The 6,000-nt window shown below is 42.5% G+C and overlaps 1 protein-coding gene across 1 annotated transcript in view; it reads left to right on the forward strand.

Annotated features, from left to right (window-relative positions):
• Positions 1-6,000, forward strand: part of sorl1 (sortilin-related receptor, L(DLR class) A repeats containing) — a 74,284-nt gene that overhangs the window by 521 nt on the left and 67,763 nt on the right. The gene's annotated exons all lie outside the window — the stretch shown is intronic.

A 6,000-nucleotide genomic window follows, 5' to 3' on the forward strand; every position in this document is an offset into this window, starting at 1 on the left:
CGGTCGTCGGGAGGGAAAACGGCGTAAAGTGACTCGTTTTAACCTCAAAGCGACGAACAGAGCAGTTCACCTGGTGTTTCCAGTGCAGCTACACTGCGTTACACTTCACTAAACATGTGTGCAAATGAATGCCAGCTCTCATACTTGCTTTCTCTTTTCTTTTTTCTTTTTTTTTTAAAAGTCTGTTAATGGAAACCTGTCTGTGGCAGTGAATTAGATGCAGAAAGTACACAAAAAGTAAGAATTAACCAGGAAATATGGAGATTAAATGTGTGCCAAAGTTACCAGAAAACACTTAAGAGTCTGTAAAGGTTGTGAGCTTCCAGGTGTTGTGGTTTGTGAACAGGAAAATGAAACAATATGGTTGTTGTTGTTGTTGTTGTTGTTGTTGTTGTTGTCAGTAGAAGAGAACAGGAAGCGAAGTGTAGGTGGCAACGAAATGGTTTGAAGCTGCTCTCTCTGCTGTCTCAAGAGGAAATGCTGAAATTTTGGAAAGTTTGTTAACAGCAGGAGTTCCCCAGTCATGGATCCCTTAGAGTCAAAGTAACTGTAAGTGAAACCCAGTAAAATATCACAAAACTTTTTAGAAAACTTAGTTGTTTTTCTTCTTCTTTTGGACATGCATCGTTTTGGTTGGAGCAGAACAAAATAACCAAGAGTTAAAAGTTTTAACTTTCAAGTCATTTTTTTTTTTAGTTGATAAGATGTTGGAAAAACGGTGAAATAATCCCGAAGGCACCAAGTGGACGTCTTCAAAAGAGCTTGTGTTGCATCCAAATAAGCAAATTCTCACATTTGAGAAGCTTGAACCAGGTAAATATTTGACTGCGTTCCCCAGGAGGTTCCACTTTTTGAAAAGATTTGAAAATGATTATATATTAATTATTATATATTATACTATTATACCAGCAGACATTTTGAGTCGTCACAGTAGGAAAAGCCCAGGTGTGTTACTAATAACATTCAGGTGCCTCAGCAAAGCCCTGACAGTGAGGCAGCGTGAACGACACCAGGACTTTAAGCCTGAAGCAGCTAAAGGGAATTCAGCCGTCATTGTTTTCACCTAATAAATGTTTTTTAAACCTCCACATTCGTTAACAGAGTGGTTTCAGAAATAGAATCAGAATCTCAAATGGCCAAGTGTGAAAATTCAAATCACAGGAGCTGCAAAAGTTTTGGTAAATTTTATATGTTTTCATTGAAAATAAAATGTAAAAATGATCAGTCCAACTGGAATCACAGTATCTGCCAAAATATAATATAATGCATTTCGTGCGGCCCTGTTTCTCGCCGATCAATCTAGACTCAATGTCCCACCATGACAAAGTGAAAACAATATTTTTGCAAATCTCTTGAAAATTTAAAACTGAAATCTCCCATTTACAAAAGAAATTCAGGAGCTTAATTAATTACTGTTGTAGAAGTCTTCTCGGTTAATTCTCTTCAAGCTTCGCTCATCTGAGTTTTCAGCAGTTTATCTCATCAGATTGGACGGGGAGCGTCTGAGAGCCGCCGCCCTCAGCTCCCGTCACGTGGTCGTCGGGGGTTTAAGTCTGGGCCTCGGCTGGGACTCGTCCTGAAGACACTCCCGTGTTGTCCTGGCTGTTTGCTCCGGGGTCATTGTGCTCCCGACAGGTGAACCATCACCTGAGTCTCAGGTTGCGTGCACTCTGCGTTCGGCTTGATTCATCCCTCCCTCAGTTCTGACCCGTCTCTCTGTCCCTGCAGCTGAAACCTTTCCACACAGAGTTCTGCCCAAAGGTTTCGATCTTTGTCTCATCAGGCCGAGACGGAGAATCTTTTTTCCTCTCGCTGTCGGAGGTTAAATGCTGTTTGAAATCGAGCACGCCGTCATACAACTTTCTCTCAAAGTGGCTTCAGTCTAGAAGCTTCTGTCCGTCTGTCGGGTCCTTCCCTCTCTGCAGAGGACTTCTGAAGCTCTGTCAGAGGGACCATTGGGTTCTTGATTACCTCCCTGACCGAGGTCCTTCTTGGGCCATTAGTCAATTTGTCCAGACGCCAAACTCAAGAGTCCTGGTTCCAAACTTCTTCTATTTCACAATCATTGAGGTCACTGTTCTCCTGGGAACGCTCAGAGCTTTAGAAATAGTTTTATACCTTTGGCTGACCACAGTTTTATCACACAGCTCCACAGAGAGTTCTTGCACTTTGTGGTTTGGTTTTTGTCCTGATGTGCACCTTTTTATATACACAGGTGTGTACGTCCAATCAGTTCAGTCGACCACAGGTGGACACATCTCAAGGATAATTAAAGCAAACAGGACGCACCTGAACACGAGTGCAGACAAACACAGTGTGCTTAAGCTAATAACACAAAACAAATATAGTGTTTCATGTCCTTGTTGAACACAATGAGCTGAAACCAGCTCTTCCAGTAGCTGCTCAGTGTTCAGGAGGAAGTCTGGACCCGTCTTCCTCGTAGAGCTCGGACACATTCTCAGGATGTCTGGTGTTTTTCTTCAGCTCAGTCCACGGCGTCTCCACTGGCGTCCCCCCCCCCCAAAGACCCAGATCATGAAGCTCATAATGCTGCACATAGATCTGCGTGTTCTTCCCAAACAGTTCAACCTTAGTTTCTACTTGGAGAGCAGCAGCTTCCTCCGTCGCGTCGCGTCGCCGACTCTGTGCTCCGGTGATTTGCATATGGTCGACTGTGGTCAGATGAAGATCTAAACTCTTTGAGGCGGCTCTGTAACTTCTGAGATCTTGTTTCTGTGAGACATTGTTCACATCAGCAGATGTATAGATATAAATGAAAGCGTCTCTAACCCTCTGATCTGGGGCCAGTCTCACGAAGGCGCCTTGCTCCATGTCTTCATGTTGCTCATAGATTAATGCGAGTCAGACCGTTCCACATAAATAAAGACTGACTCATTTTTGAAACAAAAACATTAGACACCTTTCCCCCAGACTAACTCAGGCCTAAGACCAACGTTACCATAGTAACAATCAATGACGTCTATCTGAAGCGGTTTTTAAAGCCGAACAATACAATGATTTGTGTTTTATCGGCTTAAATAGATTGTGATTGTTCATAACTGTAATTTAGATGAAGTTGTGATCATATTTTAAGACGAATTGATATATAAATTCAGGAAACTCCAAACGGTTCCCTGACTTTTCTTGCCACTGGATTGTGGAACATTTTGAGGTTGTTATAAAATGAGCGTGGAGGAGAATCAGCACCTGTCTGACCGTCGCTCTATAAAGAGAGAAGGTCATCGTCATCGTATCGTGTGGAACATTGGGTGGTTGATTGTTGCTGCTCGGTTGTGTGGAATTAATCCGCTGTATTTCCACTGTTTAGAAACACGAGGCAGGTTTGCAGAGGAGCGTCCTGGTGAAAAGTCAAACAGTTTTAAATCCTCGTGTCTGCTGTTCTTTCACCAGCTGCTGCTGCTGCTGCTGCTGTTGTTGTTGTTCAGAGACGTGTCACTGCTATTTCTGGTCTCCTGATGTTACAATTACCCCTCTTAATCACCGTGTGGAGTGTAAATAAACAGTGAGAAGCCACATGCAGGTTGTGCTGCACGTTGTGGCGCGTTAACCTGTATTTTTACCACCATCTTCTCATTTCAAAAACACAATTTCTAAAAAAGTACATTTGAACTCTCGTCTGTTTCCCTTCAAATCTTTTACATATATTAATGTATTCAATATCATACAGAATAATTAGAAGAAATAGAAAAAATAGAGTGTCTGTCTGGTTTTTGGAAGAGGAAGTGATGGTTCCCCTGTTTCAGTTTTAGTATAAATGAACTGAGTCTGATGATGAGTCTGTGGCACAACTCATGTCCAGTGTTGCTGCTGTTGTAGTGTGAGAGAGATCAGGGTGATGGGGTTCGCTGTGTGGCAATATCCACCTTAACTATTCTGGAGATACCACGTACAGGTTCTGCAGAGGCTTCAGTCGATATATATGTGATATTTTTCATAATATCACATTTTATTTTATTCTGACTCCCATTTCACTGCTTTGCTCATTTCACATTTTACCTTGGCATGTGATAATTAAACTTCCTCATACCTGAAACATAAGAAATAATAATATAGTTATATATAATAAAAAATCTGAAAGATCAAATACAGTAATATATAAATATATTATAAAAAAGCAACTAAAACATTAAATTCATAATATGATTATATTATAAAAATATTTTTTTATAATAAAACAAAGATATTAAACAAAGATACTTGGCTGGACTGTATCAGACATAAATGTTGGATATCTCCCAGGTCTATAGTAACTGGTAAAAGAGTTTCTGTAAATCTCAGAAATATTGAAACTGAATGTAAAACAGAGTTTTATGTTGTCCCGTATCTGTTTGTTGATACCGATCATCTTTGTCGTGCTCTGCAGACGCCGTACGTTCTGTCAGTCCCTCACGCCTTGTTCCACACGGCCGACATGTTGTTTTGTTTTGGTGGCGCAGTGAACAAGGCGGGAGGCGGGACTACACCACACAGTGCTTCTCTCAGCCGCAGACACCAGGTATTAACCACAGGTGATCGGTGACTAGGAGCGTTAATGCTGATCTACAGATCACGTATTTATAATGAAAACTGGCCAATAGTGATTGATACTTCTGTAAATGAGAGATTTCAGTTTCTGGTTTTTAATAAATCTGCAAAAAAACTTTGTCATTATGAGTTATTGAGTGTAGACTGATGAGCAAAATGGCAATTTTATTGATTTTAAAATTAAAATTGTAAGGCGTGTGTGTGTGAAAGTGAAGCCCCTGTAAAGCTGGAGTCACATCCAGGTGACTGATGATTATTTCACCTTGTGTCAGTGCTTCAGGAGACTGCTGCCGGGCAGTCAGTGTGTTCACAGTATGATTTGAAGCAAAGGTGGCTTCGCTAGATGTGTGTTCCTCTTCAGTTTCTCTAATGTTTCCAAGGAAGCAGCTCGTCATGACGAGTGACAGCTGCTGCTGTAGCCTCAGCACGTACTCGCCTTTCTAAGGAGTTGAAGCTGTAACCCTCTGAACACGCAACCATAAAAAGGTAGCTCGTTGCTAACTTTGTCTGCGGTTTAGATCGCGGCACGTAGCACGTCTTTGTTTACTTCCTGTGGCCGATGAGAGCTGAGAGACTGAATCAAAACAGTGAAGCCGCAGGATGTGAAACCAGAACAAAGAGTTGAAAAGCTCCATAGAAACTGAGAGGAACTGCAGAGTCGGCTCATAATTCTTTGTGGGTTACGACGCCACTAGAAGCCCCCGTCACAATAAAAGCAGTGATGTGATGTGATCATTGTGATTATTGTCATTTTATGGGAAGAAAATACAAATTAAAAGTTGTCAACATGGTGGATAGAGATCTACAGCAGCATCAGCCTCCCAGAAGCTGCACTCATGGCTGGAGGCACAACAGCCCACTGCGTGTGTGTGCGTGTGTGTGTGTGTGTGTGCGTGTGTGTGTGTGTGTGTGTGTGTGCGTGTGTGTGTGTGTGTGTGGAAACATCTTCATTAGCTTTTTGCCTCTGTTCACTTTTTGGCTTTGTGCTGCTGCTGTTGAGCTGTTTTGTTGCGGAACAACTTCTGTCGGCGTCTGATTCAGCCTCAAAGACTTGAATCTAATATTTATCACTTCTTTCTACCCGCTGCCTCGTTTCCACACAATAACTAATGTCCTCCACACAATCACAGCGGCCAACCTCCACATCCCCCCTAAGTAAATGATAATTATTTTGTCTGGAGTTGTCAACACCTTGCTTTCTATCAGTGACGGCTCCTCTGAAGAGAGTCTCACTCCTGCTGTCACACAGCGCTGAGAGCAGTGGCTCAGTCATGCCTCCTCCCTGTAGCCGCTAGCACAATGGTCGCTAACAGCACAGGCTAACTTACACATGCAAACTGTGCTCAGCAGCGCCTGGTGAGAGTGCAGCCAGCCTTCAATGCCTGCCAGTCCTGCAGAGATGATGTCATTGTTTGAGATCGGCTATGCCGCCAATGCTCTGTTGGCCATGATGCC

Source organism: Seriola lalandi, unplaced genomic scaffold (assembly GCF_002814215.2).
Source record: "Seriola lalandi dorsalis isolate HSWRI2012SDOR001 ecotype SW California unplaced genomic scaffold, Sedor1 jcf7180002054875, whole genome shotgun sequence".
Taxonomy (NCBI): domain Eukaryota; kingdom Metazoa; phylum Chordata; class Actinopteri; order Carangiformes; family Carangidae; genus Seriola; species Seriola lalandi.